Source organism: Cornus florida, unplaced genomic scaffold (genome assembly GCF_030987335.1).
Source record: "Cornus florida cultivar Cherokee Brave unplaced genomic scaffold, ASM3098733v1 CherokeeBrave_3.0.0_Hap2_Chr08, whole genome shotgun sequence".
Taxonomy (NCBI): Eukaryota; Viridiplantae; Streptophyta; class Magnoliopsida; order Cornales; family Cornaceae; genus Cornus; species Cornus florida.
The window spans coordinates 66,820,186-66,838,853 of NW_026775578.1; the positions used below are offsets into that span (position 1 = coordinate 66,820,186).

At 38.6% G+C, this 18,668-nt stretch overlaps 1 pseudogene; it reads right to left on the reverse strand.

Annotated features, from left to right (window-relative positions):
* Positions 1 to 13,225: 13,225 nt before the first annotated feature.
* LOC132272245 (small nucleolar RNA R71) lies at positions 13,226 to 13,324 on the reverse strand (annotated as a pseudogene).
* Positions 13,325 to 18,668: the final 5,344 nt, after the last annotated feature.

An 18,668-nucleotide genomic window follows, 5' to 3' on the forward strand; every position in this document is an offset into this window, starting at 1 on the left:
GTGATGAGCACTGAAAAATGCGTATTTAAACCCCTTAAGCTTAGGCATTCTAGTACCTTTATCTATCTTACTCTACCGTTTTAGATTGATTTCGTATTATTTCCATTTTTATGCACTTATCCCAAAAATTAGCTAACTCAGCCAAATAAGAGCTTAATTGAAGCAATTTTGGGATTAAACAAAGAAAGGAGCAAAGTGGAGAAAGAATAAAGCAAATGAAGCCAAAGGTGGGAAGCAGCAAAGTTTGATCAATCCAAGTTCAAGGTTCGATCGATCGAACAATGATCGATCTCAGCACTTCAAGATAGATCCAAGCCTTGACCCAAAAGCATAAAGTCCAAAAGTTCGATCGATCCAACATCACCCTTCGATCGATCGAACACTTTTGTCCTTATCTAAATGATTGATCATATCCACAGCTGTACCACCCACTAACCACTTTTGTCCTTTTTCCCAAAAATATCTCTCAAAATATCTCGGATTTGTCATTTCCCAAAAAGCTCAACCAGTTGGATCAATCCAGCCTAAGTTCGATGGATCTCAGCCAGTTCGATCAATCCAAGTCCAAGGTTTGATCAATCGAACTTCCTCTAGTGCAGAAAAGTTAAATTTCCATCTCATTGAAAGTTGTCCTTTATCCAATCATGAGGGAATATTGTGTGCACGACCCCAGCTCATTTTGGGTGTCTTTTGACCTACCTGTATAAGGATAAGGATTGCTTTTTACAAGGGGAAGCCAATATCATTTTTCATATCATCTCTTGGAAAGGAAATATAGAGGAGGAGGCTAGAGACACCATTAGAGGTTCTTCATCAACAAGGAGCAGATTTCAACCATGGAGTTAGCCCTTGAGGGTTGGAGCAACATCACCATGAGTGGCTAGACATCCTCTTGGGGCTAGAGTTAGCCCCAAGCATGTTTTCTATATCTTAATCTTGTGTATTATTGAGAGATTAATGTTGTAATTAATGTTTTGACACTTTGTTATATGTAGATCTTATTTATTCAATGAGTTATGTGGTCTAATGCTTCCAATTGATCATTTCATTCTCTCCATATGTCTATGTATGCTAGAGTAGATGTTCATGTGTTTGCCTCTATTTCTTGTGTTATTGATGCTTGTCTATGTATATTAATGCTATAGATTTAGAGATTGTCAAAACATTGTGCTTAAAAGAATGCTCTTGTGATTTTCTAGATGGTTCATACTTATTCCTTGATGGATTATGCCTCTCCCCTAGTTTATTTTCATGCTAGTAGTGTAGATGTAGTGTAGTGTTAAATGGAAGGACAATCTATACTAGTTGTTTGATGATCCATACTTTTGAATGCAAGTATCATATGTCTCTAACCTTGTGGTGTATTTTGCTTGTGGGCTTAATGAAAGGATTAATGACTTGCTAGATATGTTGTGCTTTTCACATGCTATTTAGACAATATATACTTAATTACTAGATATATTGTGCTTTTCACATGTTGATTAGACAATGTATGCTTAATTGGTCACCCTTGCTAATTGAATCAACCACACACACACACACCCCAATATTGCAACACACATTACCCTCATTAGTCACTAGTTATAAGTATAGAAAAGCATTGTTTAGTGGTGACCTCTAAACCCCAAGATTTCTCTCTCTCTTACTTATTCTTTATTGCATTCAATTATTTAGTTTAATTTAGTTGCTCTCTAGTTTAATCAACCAACCAACCAATTGTTTGATCACTTGACCTACTAACCCTAATTGCGATTCCACAACCAAGTACGACTCCAATCCCTTGGGATGATCCCTACTCACCCTAGCTATATTTATAGTGAAAGGTAGTAGTGGCTTCTATAAATGTAAAACTCTTGGCCCTCGCATTAAAATCCACACATTATCAAGCTTCACGGTGGTGCGGCGACGCCTGGTCAGATAGAACTTGCATGTGGGCCTGACCCACTCTTATTTTTTAGGTGTTCATCAGTTCCAGGGTTAGAGCTTGATCGTGTCGAGCAGATACAGTCACTCATTCCTCCGACTACGTAGGTGTGACGACCCTGGTTTTTACGCCAGCGTGTCCTGTGATGAACCGTAAGGATGATCCGATAACGGATCCGAATAGGGAAGCTAAAACAGAAAACAAGACTCCAAGAAGTCAAAATGACCTTCCATGAGGTCGTGGAACTCAACAAGAACTTATGCGAAAGCAAAAGATCGAAAATATGACAAATAAGCCCCCAGGGGCAAAATAGTCATTTCTAAAAACTATAGATTCGGGTGCCACCGAGCACACCGCAAGAAGGAAAACGAAAAACTAATCAAGATGGACTCAAGAATCGCATGATTCGGAGTCTGAACGAAGGAGAAACGGCATGATGAAGAAAAACGAGCACTTAAAGCAAAAAGGGCAAACTGGTAATTATCTAGGAAGAACCGGGTGCAACCGAACATACTGTTGGAAAGGCAGCGAAAAATTAGTCAAGTTCAAAAAAAAATTCACTTGAATCGGAGTCCGAACGAAGGAGAAAAGCCCAAAAGAAGAATTGACGTCGCGGCGGCCCGACGAGGGGCCATGGCGCACACGGTGCCCATGCGCGAGCCCACCGGCGTGCATGCCGACGCCCAAAGATATGGCTAGTGGCAGCCCTTGGCTGCTGCTACATTTTTTTTGATTTGTCCAGAACTGAGGCTTGAAACGGAGGTCAAGACGAGTTGTTTTGGAAAAACACAAAGAAGAAACCCCTCCCTAAAATCGAGTTTTCTACCCGACAACGCGAACAGAATAGAAAAAAACTCACTGTGAAAACCCCAAAATGCCCCTAGATCAGAACTGAACAAGAGGGTCATAAAGCTGCTAAATCAAAACTGGAAGCTGAAACTTCACGAGGGATTTCAGGTACCAAGACGACATTTTCTGGAAAAACACGAAAAAGAACCCCCCCCCCCTAAAATCACGTTTTCTAAGCGACCATGTCGAAAGAAGAAAAAAAAACTGAGGTAAAAGGTCCATAATGCCCCTAGATCAGAATATGCAAAAAAAAAATGCGAAATGAATTCACAAGAGGCTCAAAACACAAACGATGAGGTTTTGTCTGGAAACGACTATGCACATAAACGTAACTTACCTATTTAGACGCGCTACAATGGTCCATGGCATAAAAATATAGCCGATGCAAAATCCGAACCCCCAACGGGCAAAAAGGTAAAAATAGACTTGGAATGGAAAACATGGAATCCAAAAGTGCAAAACGGGATCAAATGACCGTTTGGCCCTTGGCCACACTTCATACAAGATTAATAAGACCCTATAAAAGAATGAAAATCGAATTCCCACACCCGATGCAACCGTGGTGAAGGAATGACTTGCGATTTTTCAAGTTTTTCATAACATTTCATGAAGTTAAAAAGTTGCATAAAATACAATATACATGTCATTGGCCTCCGGCCTCATCTCATACATATCAAATACATTAAAAGGAGTGTACTTAAGTACACATTACATACATGGAATCAAACATACATATTTTGACATATAAGTCTACAAAATGACATTTCATGCTAACATTTGCATGAAATGGAAACTTGAAAGCTACTCGACATCCAAGGAATGCTAGGCTTCATGAACCAAGTCTTCGTACCTGAAATATGCCCCAGTATCGTAGGGATGAGTAACATAAAGCTACTCGTAGGAGATGAGCATTGATCGACCTAGCATTTTACAAATTTATCACCTTAAGGTGAAACATGTTAAAGGGGCTCATGCCACCTAACATCTATGTCCAAGTGAGACTCGGGGAGCATCCTAAGCTACCTTAGAATCTAAGCAACAAGAATCATGATATACATACGTGTATGAAACGAATCATGGTTGGGATAATCTAAAGAACACGACAAGAAGAATGCTTGAACATATATTAACATGAATTGCATTTTCAATACAATCGAACTAGGTCTAGAGTAATCCATACAACATAACAAAAGCATATTTGAATACAAGTTAACAAGAATCACATTATCCATGCAATTCAACAACAAAACAGCATGTTATACAATGCAACAAGGTTTAAGTTCTCAAAGCCATCAACTTAGAATCTAAAGCACAAAATAATATTAGTGGTTCATGCCACCTAACATCTATGTTATAAATAAATCAATAGGATCAATCCTAAGCTTTATTAGAACGTCAAAACACGATTTTCAATATCAATGCAATTTAACCAACATTGGAACTTCCAATACAACACATAAAGCACAATTTCGCAAAGTTAACATCTTGTAACTTAAAATGAAACGACAAATAAGAAACAACAAGTTACAACATCATCTAGTTATCAACTTGAAAATGAAATGCGAAGTCAAACAAAGTGAATACTCGGATGTCACGCCGGATCAGACCGACAACATAGTTACTTTAGGGTTACTAGCCCATGGGTAACCTCCCTATGTGCACACTAGACTATATATAGAGGGACTATCCCCCGTACTAGAACCACGTCCTAGCCATAGTCAAACAACGACATCCCCAAGTTTCCAAAATCAACAAGTTGTGCAACAACGCATATATCAACAGGAATATGCAAGATAATCAACTATCTACTAAGCACAACCAAATTTGGAAACCTATACAATACATGCTCTAAATCCACAACTAATACGATATGATGAATGTCGAATCTTCAGTGTGCAATTCGTTACACGCTATACATGAAAGATGTTAAACACGAAGTGTGCAAATCATTACACAAGGCAACAATATATTCAATAAGGAAAACATATTCTCATGAATACAAACATAGCAACTATGTTATCCAATGTTCAAAACATAACCAAATGAATATACAACAAGTCCAAGTCCATGATTTGAATATAGAAACCACTTCTAAAACACAACTAGATCATGGAGCAAATTGATAGAATTTAAATAGATAAACACAATTAAATTCTCTAGATTCCGATCCAATTTCAAATAACCTCAATTTAATACATGTTAAAGGACATAGCATGGTCATCACCTATATCCATTCTAAAACTCAATTAGGTTGTTGGAACAACAAGGTAGAACTTTAATTAAATCATGCTAATTTAATTACCAAGGTTCTAAAGCAACTTCAAATGGTCCACAATTAATATATACTAGTAAACAAGTCATGACCAATACAAATATCAAGTTAAAATCTTAATTAAGCTAATGGGACCACAAAATAGATTTTAATTAATTCTTTTAATTAAAATCTCTAGATTTTCAAACTTAACCAAATGCTCTCAATTTAACATATCTTAGAGAACATGCCAAGGACTAATGTAATATCACATTACAAGCTTATTTCATTCAATTTATGACCATGCGAATTAAACCTTCACTAAAGTTAAATATAAAACAAAAGTTGCAATTCTCATGCAATAAATCCCAATTTAATACATGTGAATAACCATACCAAAACTTAATTTTCTAGCATGCCACAATACAATTCCAAGTTGTATATCACCATGAGGATTAAATCTTAAACATGGAATTTAATTAAATAAAAGGTTTCAAAACCTAACCGAATATTCTAAATCAAATATATGTGAAACTATATGGCATGTAAATCAAGAATATCAAGTCAGAATTTAAATAGAGTGAATAGTGCACTCGGGGTAAATTAATTAATCAAATTAATTAATAATTACTAATTTTCAAAACACCTCCAATCACCTTCAAATTCAACTATGTTGGAGAGCATGCTGAGGCCTAATTTAATATGCTAACACATATTGATTTTAAGCTAGTTAAGGCCATGTGAATTAATCTTCTACCTAAGAGAAATATTAAATAAAATCTTTAATACTTATTCAAATGTTCCAATTTTAATACACGACAATGAGCATATCAAGGGGCAATATAAAATCATGCTACATGTTTAAACCAAGTCATGAGCAACCAGGAAAATTAGATCCCGTACAAGAAAAATAAATAATAAAATCTCTAGATTTTATATTTAATCATGCAAACCAGTAATATAAGCATCACAAGCATGCTATATAACAAGAATTTAAACCTAGAACATCTCCTACCTCAATTTGAGATGAAAATCTCAAAAGCCATCAAAATAGAACGGCTCCGAATCCGACGAAACTACTAGGTTTTGTCAGGGACAACGCCGTGAACATAACCCCCATGAAAGCCCCATCAAAATCATAACTTGACCTCAAAACCAAACTCAAGAAATGGTCAAAATTGAATTCTAATAAGGGGGAAAGGTAGAGCACGGCGAGGGGAACAACAAACGTTAAGGCCGAAGACTTTCCATCAAGGAAAAGTGAACCAAAAGAGGAGAGAGAAGATGGCAGTACCCCTTGGGCTGGCATGGGAGCTTCAGGTCGTGCATGAAGAGGGGAGAAGATGAAAAATGAAATATATCACCCCCCTTTTATAGAAATCTCAAAAAGTACCCCGAACGGGCCCCGCCGGGTCTGAAAAAGTAAAATTTGAGCAGACACGCTCAAATGGCAAAACTTTGTGAACAAAAAAGATTCAAAATGATAAAATATGAACAACGGAAGAAACGGCGTCAAAAACTGAGTTATAAGCAGAAAGTTATGCCCAAAACAAGTTTGGCGAAAACCGGGGCCAGAAACCCTGAAACTGGAAAACATCGTCCAGGAGGAAATTCCAAGAGTACACAACTCGACGAAATGTAAAAATGAATCCCATACGAGGATCCAGGCTCAAAACAAGACATTTTGCAATAAACTTTCATTAATTGCACAATGGCCCCTCCAAAAAGTGAAAACTGCACTTATGGCCCAAAATGAAAATATCTTCCAAAAATATTTTCTTAAAAACCCCTGAAATAAAATATCTTGAAAAGATATTTAAGAAAAACACCCCAAGAAAATAAAATAATTTCAAAGAACTTTGCATCCATGCCCCCTATGGACACCGGGAGCAACCAGAGTACTTTCTTTATAAAAGTAAAAATACGTATTTCGTGGAAACCACTCAAGATGAAGGCACGTGAAGTCAAAAATCAACTTCGAGCATGAGAAGTGAGGTTGTGCCAAAAACTGACAAACGAAGATAAGACAGAATAGGGAAAAGGACGAAATAGCGCATAGTGTCGAAAAACGAAAAATACGAAAATGACTCGGTCCTCAAAGGAAGTTGTCAATTCACATGAAAGAGTCTCAGAAACCAATTCTGAGCACTCGAGATGACACTAAGCGACACGAAACAGAGCTCAGAAAAGAAAATTAAACAAAAAAAAATTCATTCGTAAAATTTCAAGAAAAAGGAAAGGGAGGCAAATGACCGGGTCGTTATAGTAAGATTGTTTTCCATATTTAGATTTGGATTTTTATCTTCAGTTGTTTATTTTTTTTAGTTGAGATTTTAATTAGGGGTCCACTAGATAGATTCCTGAGTTGTACTCTTGGAGGTTTTGGATTATCGGATTATCTTAATTATTTATATTTGTGGATTTCATATTTAGAAATCTTTCAGCTTTTAATTATTTTTTCTTAATTCGTTTTGTAATCTGTGTTCATTTACATATTAATTGTTTGATATTCACTCAGGTTTGGGCTTCGGCCTGATCAACCCATGTCTCGGAGTCGAGGGGTATCACAGTTGGTATCAGAGCACTCCAGTTTCAAGTGTCTCTATGATTTTATCGTTTAAGACTTCCGCGTAGTGTTTTCTCTTGTTTAGAGCTTAAGTTTCGAATTCGTTGTATTCCTTTACGGTTCGGTTTCAATCGTACTAATGTCTGTCTTTCTATGTTAATAGAATGGCAAACGTTAGAACCAGATGGAACAATTAGCGACGAAGGGAAGAGGCTGCAGCAAGATCTCCTATGACGTCAGCAAATAGAGGAAGAACAGCAATTGCCAAAGTTTCAGGATGATGATAGTCAGTTTCATGAAGAGCAGAAGGAAGTTCAGCGAGCTCAGGATCGGGTCAGAGATCCAGAGTATCCTCCTCATCTCAATGACCTCATTGCTCAAGCTATAAAAGCAGGGGTAACAGCTGCACTTCAGAATCAACCACAGGTTCAGCAGACACCTATACCAGCACTAGTGGTGCAGACTGATACTTGGGAAAAGGCTAGGAGTTCTTTCACAAAGGGGAGCCTACCTGAGTTCTCAGGCTCCACCGATGTGAAAGCAGCTCACCAGTAGAAACAGGACATTGAGCGACATCTTCGCTTGGTTCAGTGCACGGAGGTTCAGAAGCAGATGTTTGCTACCTTCAAGCTAGTTAGAGATGCACTACAATGGTGGGAGTCAGTTACCACCGCAGAGGAGACAATGTCATTGACTTATGATTAGTTCAGTGCTGGCTTTGATGAGAAGTATTTTCCTTATGCAGTTAGGGAAGCTATAAAAACAGAGTTCCTCAATCTTGATCATGGGAATATGACAGTGGCAGAGTATGAGCAGCAGTTCATGCGTTTATCTCTTTTTGCTCCGGAGGAGGTGGATACAGAGGAAAAGAAGCACAATAGTTTCATTAAGGGACTAATGTGGTCTATTAAGCGAGCTATTATAAGTAGTCCAGCCTACACTACCTATGCTCAGGTGGTGGACGCCGCTTTGCAGCAGTATCAGTTGACCATGGACTTCAGACAGGCTCGGGGTAAGAAGCGGGGTAACAAAGACTCTGCTAAGTAGTTAGCTGAGAAAAAGAATGGCAATGGACACCAACAGAATGACAAGGGCAAATTCCAGGGACATCAACCTTGAAAGAAGCACAATGGTAGTTCAGAGTCTCACAAGAATGGGGCACCTATTCAGAGGCAGCAAAATGGGGGGCTATAGGCAGGACAGGGTCAGCCACCGGCTAACCAATAGAGGAGGCCATTTGGTACTTTCCAGGGTAGTTGCTACACTTGTGGAGAGTATGGTTATACTTCCAGGCAATGTCCTAAAGCAGTACAGGGACAGGGATAGCATGTGTAGCAATGATAGAGGGCACCAGTACCTTTACCCGCTCCACAGGTTCTACGGATTCAGGGACAGACATATCCAGCTTTATCGGCACCGCCACAGCCTCAGGGATAGGCACCGCAGCAGTTGCATTATGGCAGGGTGTACAACCTCATGTCGCTAGATATGTAGGCACCTCAGACTATTGAGGGTAAGTTTCATATTCATGGTTTATAGGGATATGTTTAATTTGATACGAGTGCTACACACTCATTTGTAGCTAGATCTTTTGTTGTTTTATCTGGGATGATGACGCGGGTATGCGATAGACCTCAGGTTATTTCTACACCGTTGGGCAATACTGCCATTTTACATAAGAGTGATGGGCCTATGACACTAGATTTTGGTAGACTCAGATTTCTAGCCAATCTGTTGGTCTTAAACATGGGCACTTATGATGTGATACTTGGGATGGATTGGTTATCTCACTACCATGCCCAAGTTAACTGTTATGATATGTCTATTATTTTCACCATACCTGGTCAGGATTTGTACGTCGTTGCTATGCCATATTTTAACGGGGTTACTAGCACCTATTTGTTCCATATGGTGGAGGAAACGGAGGAGAAGGTTACTGTGTCATTGGATCATATACCAATTGTACAGGACTTTCCGGATATTTTTCAGGAGATTCCAGGATTACCAACTAGTCGAGAGATAGACTTTGTGATTAACTTAGCTTCAAGCACTACGCCTATTGCTAGAGCACCATATAGGATGGCACCAGTGGAGATACAAGAGCTGGGGGATCAGATTCAGCAATTACTCAGCCAGGGTTTCATTCGTAGAAGTACTTCACCCTAGGGAGCACCAGTTCTGTTTATAAAGAAGAAGGATGGTTCACTTCGCCTGTGTATAGATTACAGGGAGTTGAACAAGGTTATTATTCGTAACAAGTACCATTTGTCCAGGATTGATGATCTTTTTGATCAGTTGAAGGGAGCTACGTATTTCTCTAAGATTGATATGCGTTCTGGATATCATCAACTTCGGGTTAGGGAGCAGGATGTTCTAAGGACAGCGTTTCTCACTAGATATGTGATGAGCGCTGAAAAGTGCGTACTTAAACCCCTTAAGCTTAGGCATTCTAGTACCTTTATCTATCTTACTTTACCGCTTTAGATTGATTTCGTATTATTTCCATTTTCAGGCATTTATCCCGAAAATAAGCTAACTCAGCCAAATAAGAGCAAAAAGGAAGCAACTCTGGGATGAAACAAAGAAAGGAGCAAAGTGGAAAAAGAAAGAAGCAAAAAGAAGCCAAATGTGGGAAGCAGCAAAGTTCAATCGATCCAACTTCAAGGTTCGATTGATCCAACATTAATCAATCTCAACACTTCATGATAGAACCAACCTCGACCCTAAAACAGAAAGTCAAAAGTTCGATCGATCCAACACCATTCTTCGATCGATCGAACACTTTGTCCTTATCCAAATGATTAATCTTATCTAATTGTACCACCCTACCAACCACTTTTGTCCTTTTCCTCAAAATATCTCCAAATATATCTCGGATTTGTCTTTTCCCAAAAAGCTCAACCAGTTGGATCGATCCAGCCTAAGTTCGATAGATCTCAACATATTCGATCGATCCAAGTCCAAGGTTCGATCAATTGAACTTCCTCCAGTGCGAAAAAGTTAAATTTCCAGCTCATTGAAAGTTGTCCTTTATCCAATCATTGAGGAATATTCTTTGCACTACCCCAGCTCATTTTGTGTGTTATTTGACCTGCCTATATGAAGAATATGATGCACTTTTCGAGGGAGCTTCTTGGAGAATTAGGGATATAACTTTAGAGGCTAGTCTTAGTGTAGAAGAAAAGAAGGAGGAGGCTAAAGACTCTTCATCATCCAAGGAGCAAATCTCTACCACGGAGTTAGCCCTTGAGGGTTGGAGCAACATCACTATGAGTGGTTAGACATCCTCTTGGGGCTAGAGTTAGCCCTAAGCATGCTTTCTATATCTTAATCTTGTGTATTATTGAGGAATTAGTGTTGCATTAATGTTTTGACACTTTGATATATATAGATCTTGAATGTTCAATAATTTATGTGGTTAAATGCTTTCAATTGACCATTTCATTCTATCCAAATGTCTATGTATGCTAGAATAGATGTTCATGTGCTTGTCTCTAGATTTAATGTTATTGATGCATGCCTATGTGCATTGATGTTATAGATTTAGAGATTGTCAAAACATAGTGCTTAATGGAATGTTCTTGTGATTTTCTTGATGGTTCATACTTATTCCTTGATAGATTATGCCTCTCCCCTAGTTTATTTTCATGCTAGTAGCATAGATGTAGTGTAGTTGTAGTGTAGTGTTAAATGTGAGGACAATCCATGCTTATTGTTTGATGATCCAAGCTTTTGAATGCAAATAGCATATGTCTCCAACCTTGTGTTATATTTGGATTGTGAGCTTAATGAAAGGATTAATGACTTGTTTTAATCTATTGTGCCTTTCACATGTTGTTTAGACAATATATACTTCATTGCTTAGATATATTGTGCCTTTCACATGATGTTTAGACAATACATGCTTAATTAGTCATCCTTGCTTGTTGAATCAACCAAACATACATACACCAATATTGCAACACACCATTTGCCCTCATTAGTTACTTGTCAATGGTAAATGCATTGCTTGGTGGTGATATCTAAACCCCAAGACTCTTCTCCCTTTTAGTTACTCTTAATTGCATTATTTTGTTATCACTTAGTTTAATTTAGTTGCTCTCTAATCTAATCAACCAACCAACCAATTCTTGTTTGATCACTCGACCTACTAACCCTAATTGCAATTCCACAACCAAGTATGACCCTCACAATCCCTTGGGACGATCCCTACTCGCCCTATCAATATTTATAATGAAAGGTAGCAGTGGCTTTATAAATGTAAAACTCTTGGCCCTCGCCTTAATGCACACTCTCTAAGCTTGATGGTGTAGGATGACGAGAACACCGCATCAATTTTTGGCGCCGTTGCCGAGAATTGATTTGATTAGGCAATGTCGTATTTGTGGAATCAATTAGGAATTAGTACTCTTTTGATCGTGTCTTTACTTTATTTTTATTTTTCTTTTGATTACTTATTGTGTTTGTTCATCTTTGACAAGGAGCATTGAGCTAGGGGGCAAGCAAAGGAGTTAATCAAGCAAATGAGCATTCAAGCAAGCAAAGAAAGTAAAAAGCTAAAAATTTAAAAATAATAATAAATAAAATAAAATAAAATAAAATAAAATAAAATAAAATAAAATTTGCTAAGCTAAGCTTTAAATTTGGAGTTGAAGTGCTATAGGACCTTTGTGAGACTTTTTTTACTCAATCCCTTAGTTAAAATCGTCGGCCCGCATGGAGGATTGTTTTTAATTTCTTAGATAAATCGTGAGCCCATGTGGAGGCATTTTTCTTGTCATTGCATCATTGTTGTAAAAGCATAGGAGTATGAATTAAGTGTTTGTGGAAGAAGTCTAATTGCATTGTTGTGAAGGCATAGTGTTTGTCATTCTTTGTGCTTATTGTGTTTTGCATTGTGCATGCATGAACGTCATTCATTGAAACCTACTCTTGTCCCTTTAGATTTGCATCTTGAATCCATCATTAGAAATCCTAGGGGAAGAGGAAGTTCAAATAGAACCAATCTATCAATGGATGACCATAATGATGATCATGTTGAGGACCTTGGTCACATAGACCAACAAGGTATCCTTCATCCTAATGTGCACAATAAGAACATACAAGTACCATTAGGCATGCCTAGACCATTCATTCACCAACCACAACAACAACAAAGCCAAGTTCCATATAGAATGCCAAGGCCAATGTATGTTCCATAACCTCCCATCGTCAATCAAGGAATTCAAAACCAAGGTGTTCATGTTTCACCTCAAGTAGCTAATCCACCTCTTGCTTTAAGAAACCATTATGTGCCTAATGAGTATAATGCACCTACATGCATCCAATTGCCTCCATTTAGAGCACATCATTATGAAATCAAAGCACAAACCATTCAAATGCTTCCTAACTTTCATGGACTTCCTAGTGAAGAACCTTACAAGCATTTAGATGAGTTTCTTAAAATTTGTTCCACCGTAAAATATATGAACATGCCGGAAGAGGTCTTAAGACTCAAACTTTTTCCATTTACCTTAAAAGACAAGGCAAAGTATTGGTTTAACAATCTTAGACCTTTTTCAATCACTTCTTGGGCAGAAATGCAACAAGAGTTCTTGAAGAAGTACTATCCGATTTTTAAGACCAATGCCATGAGAACTTCAATTAGAGAATTCACACATGGGGATGGAGAAACGTTTCATGAGGCATGGAAACGCTTCAATGAATTGCTTAGGAAGTGTCCACACCATGACATGCCCAAATGGCAATTAGTTCAATATTTCTTTGAGAGCTTATCGGACAACTATAAGGGTATGGTTGATGCTTCCATGGGTAGCTCATACATTGATAGGCATGAGGATGATGTATGGCATCTCTATGAAAGCATGAGTGAGAATTCATTGCATAGAACATTGTTTTCAAAGAACGGTAGAAATACACAAGGTTGGAAGAGTGTTGGCTTTCATCAAATCGACCATTCAAATGAAATAGCTGCCGAAATGAAGTATTTATCTCAAAGGTTTGATCAATTTTTTATTAACCAAAACTCGGTAAACCAAGTATCTTCCTTTCCTAACCATTCTTATCGTGCATCAAATGAATCATGTATGACTTGCTCTACTGTTCTTCATTCTACTTCTCATTGTCCTCACGGACAAGTGCAAAATGAACCTAATGAACAAGTCAATGCAGCTTTTGTGAACCAAGGGAACAATCCTTATTGTACTCATTATAATCCAAGTTGGAGAAATCATCCGAATTTCTCTTGGAAAAACCAAGGAGAGGGCTCAAACCCTTCCCAAGGCGGTTTTCAAGGGAAGTACATTCCACCTCCACTTCAAAACCAAGGATCCCAAGGTTATAGACCTTATCAATCACAAGGGAATCAATTTGCTAACTTTCATTTTCCAACCCATTCTTATTCCCAAGGAAATGCTAGAAGTCCCGCTTTTGAAGAGAAAGTTTTAAATGCTTTGGGCACTTTAGAGGCAAACACTCAATTGTTACACTCTCATTCTCAATCCATTGCGAAGCTAAAAACCCAAGAAGGGTAAATAACTAGCACTCTTAATGCAAGAGAGAAGAGAAAGATGCCTATAAATGCCCCAATCAAGCAACAATGTATTGTGAAAACTCATTCCTCATCAGAAGGCCACACCATTGAATATGTTAATGCGGTGACTACCTTGCAGAGTGGTAGGATTATGGACAATCAATTTGAAAGGTCCAATGAAGAGAGTGAACCGGTGCAACCTCAAGTTATCACCCGTCCCGTTTCACATCCCATTCTTCCTTCATTGCATATACATGATCTAATGAATGAGAAAACTTCAAAATATGATTTGAAAAATGATTTTGAAAATGATTTGAAGAAAGATTTGCAAAAAAATGATTTTAAAAATGATTTGAAGAAAGATTTGCAAAAAAATGATGTTGAAAAAGTTTTGCTGAAAAATGATTTGAAACAAAGTGATTTAAAAACTTCTTGTGTTGAAGAGAGTTCAAATGAAAATTTTGAAAAGAGTTTTGAACCAAAAGTTCCATTTTCGGACGCCTTGAAAGGGTCCATTTTGAAGGAAAAACAAAAGGCTAAGACCAAGGAAATAATGAAGATGTTTAGGCAAGTAAAAGTTAATCTTCCACTTTTTGATGCAATCAAGCAAATTCCGGCTTATGCCAAATTCTTGAAAGACTTGTGCACCCAAAAACGGAAGAATAAAAGCCAAGCACCAAGGAAAGTGGTCTTGACCGAGCAAGTGAGCTCAATTTTGCAACATAACACTCTTCCAAAGTTTAAGGATCCCGGTTCACCCACTCATCATGCATCATTGGTGATCACATCACTAATCGGGCGCTTCTTGACTTAGGAGCAAGTGTTAACCTTCTTCCATACTCGATTTATGTCAAATTGGGCTTAGGTGAATTAAAACCGACGTCGGTAGTTTTGCAACTTGCCGACCGATCTATCAAGAAGCCTAGGGGTGTCATTGAGGATGTTTGATTAAAATTAATAAATTCTTCTTCCCGGTTGATTTCGTTGTCATAGATACGGAACCAGTTTTCAATCCTAAGAGCCAAATACCTGTTATCCTTGGCAATCGTTTCTTGGCAACTGTTAATGCCAACATTAATTGTAGGACAGGGATAATGAAGATCTCATTTGGCCACATAAAGGTGAAGTTGAATATCTTTAATCCCACACCCAATTCATTTGACAAATATGAAGGAGAGGTTAATGTTGTAGATAAATGTCATGATCTTCAATTTGAAGGAAATGAGTTTTTGTGTGACTTAAAAGTTTCTAAAGCTTTATCTTCAACATTGCATTCTAAGACCATTGTTTCAAATTCTTGCTTTGAAAGGGCATGGAAGCCCAAGATTATTCTTGCATAGACAAGGGACCAAAACCTTCTTGTGAATTTGATCCAATAAGTTCTTCAAAGAACCATTTGTTGGGTGGAGTTCAAAGCATCTATCACCCCAACAAGGAGGGGATGCATTATAAGATCTTTGATCCGGACTAAAAGAGCCCAATGTCTTGCTAGAGACATTAAAGACTAGCAAAAGCATTCGTAGGGTGTCAAAACCCTATTCCTCCCTTATTTCTATCTTTCATTTCATTTCTTGCGAAGTCTAGATACTTGTTTTCGGTTCATATGCAATGATAGGAACTTTGGTGAGGATTGCATGAGCTTTCATGTCATTATTGAGCATTCTGCATAGTTCGATCGATTTCAAACCTGAGTTCGATCGATCGAACTCCATTCTGCATCCAACACTTAGAAAAATTTTCGACCTGCAGAAACCTACATCCAAATCACCTCTCTGTCCCATAGTTCGAACTTATTCTTAGATCGATCAGGAGACCTTCGATCAATCCAACATCAAAGTTCGATCGATCTTATGATTCAACACTTAGAAAAATTTTGAGCCTGCATAAACCTGCATATTTCAGCTCTCTGTCTCATCGATCGAAACATTCCAAGATTGATCTGAACTTCTTCGATCGATCGAACTTCATCATTCGATCGATCTCAAATTCCAGCACTTAACCAAATTTTTGAGCCAAAAACCTGCATATTTTTGCCCTCTGTCTGATCGATCGAACTCTTGTTCAGATCGATCTCAGTTCTCCATTTCATTGTTTGACTTTGTTTTGACTTTTCAAATTTCAAAAATCAAAAAAAATATTTTCATTTTTATTTTTATTTTATTTTCATTTCATTTCATCTTATTTTATTTTTCAAAAAGTTTTCAAAAATACAAAAATATTTTAGTTTATTTAGTTTTTAATTATTATTGTTTATTTAATTAATTAAAAAAAAATTCAAAAAATACTTTGGGGAGAGTTCATTAAAGTTCGATCGATCTCAGTTGAAGTTCGATCGATCGAACTCTGTCGGGAATGTTTTTAAAATAGACCTGGAGGGTCCCAAGATCAATCATTTAGATTGATCCAACCCTCCAAACCCTTGCTTCCCTCATCGCCGCAGCATCCACTCTCCATCTTCCTCATTTCCGGTGAGATTCAAGCTACACTCTCTCCCTCATCTAGGATTTCTCATCCACTCTTCGCATCCACGTCTCTCCCTTCGATTTGGGTAAGATCCGAGCATCTCATCTATGATTTAAGCTTCGATATGATGCTTACATGCTTTATATGTTACATTCATGCTTTATACATGTTTGAATCTCCATTTTTGAAGCTTCGAAGCACTGAGTTATAGATATGTATATATGTTTGAATATATGTTTTATATATTTTTTATTCATTTTGGGAGAATGGGCCTTCTACAGTGATGGGATTTGATGATGTGTTGCGTTGATGGGCCCACAAACATGTTCGTATGGGCCCTGTGCTTCCAAAGTCACAAATATGTGACTGTTTACATTCATCACACAGTTCGATCAATCAAACTTGTATCTCAGATCGATCTTGATCGATCGATTGAACTCCTAACTCAGATCGATCGAAGTTTTGAGATCGATCTCACTTCTTTTTCTGATCGATCGAATTTCACAGATCTCACACACACACTTCATTCTTCATATCTTATGTTCATGTTATCTCATATATGCCCAATGCCTGTGATATTCCACATTGGATGTATTTCATACTTACATTGTTTAGTATACTTCACATCCTGCCACTTACATAGATTCATGTCATATCTGTTTTGTCTATTTTACTTGACATACATGTTTCTATTTTGTGCTTTCAATTCTTTATTCTGATACTAACTTCTTTTGCAAGTTTTTAAATTATTTTTCAGGCCATGACTAAGCGCAAGACTATAGCCAGCGGTCACTATCACCGCCGAGGCAGGCACACTTTTGATGCCAGGGCCGGTCCTTCTCATGACCATGACCTTGCATAGGAGGAGCCATTACAGCCTACTTCACCTCAATCACCTGCTCATGAGGCTGAGGATGATCATATTCCATCTCCTTCTCAGGCTCATCCTGTATTTACACCATCACCATCTCCACCACATGCTAGAGCTGAGCATTCACCAGTACCATCTCCACTACACCAGCCAACTTAGGAGCGTGATAGGCCCGCGCCTAGATATGCACACATGGCAGTAGACCATGAGTCGGTGTTCGACACAAACTTTTTCTTCAGATCGGTGTTGACCCGATCAGCTTACCATGATATCATTCAGATGGGCCTGGCAGCTATTCTTGCCCCAGTCACAGAGCCAGTCTACCCGCAGCTGGTACGGTTATTCTACCAGAACCTTCGACCATCCCCGCGTACCACGGCAGAGCTGGTCACTACTATAGATAGCCATCAGATTATGATCATTATGAACTCACTAGCCCGCTCTTGCCACTGCCCACACCGCTGTCCTCCAGAGCTTCAGGAGACATATCCGAGGCTATACAGGCCTTCTTATGCCGACATGGCAGTTTTTCTTATAGGTCACCATGCCAGTGGCGATACCTTCTCCACCCAGACATTCCTTCCAGACGACCTGTGGTTCGTTGATTCTGTGCTCTTCCGAAACATCTATATGGCAGGGCACAAGATTCAGAGAAGGGGAGATTATTTGACAGCCCTCTACACCTTCTACACCGGCCACTGGGTATCTATTCCCGTGTTCATCTGGAGCATGATGAGGAAGCTATATGACGATTACATCAGCAAGGAGATGCCCAGACGGGCTAACTCTCTCCCATTCAGCCACCTCATCACCCAGATTCTTATAGACCAGCGCTACCCTATTCATCCTCGGGAGTACCCCGAGAGAGGTTCCTGTCACTTCTTGGAGAAGGACTGGGACAAGAGTTACAATGTCATTATTACTAGACTGCAGGACCAAGCATTATTGGCAGCAGAGGAGCTAGAGGCTGAGGCAGCAGCAGCAGATCCCGCAGCGGATGATGCACCAATCGATCCAGCTGTCGAGCGTATGGACATTGATTTAGAGCGCCTTGCAGACGCTACAGAGCAGCACTCTCCAGCTGGGTCGCCCATTCACTAGCAGGAGCAGACTCAGGAGCTTTCTTCTGACTCTTCTATACCTGAGGCTCTAGATCAGACCCCCAACTTTGGAGTGCGCCTGCAGACTCTTGAGGATGCTGTTGTTGCTATA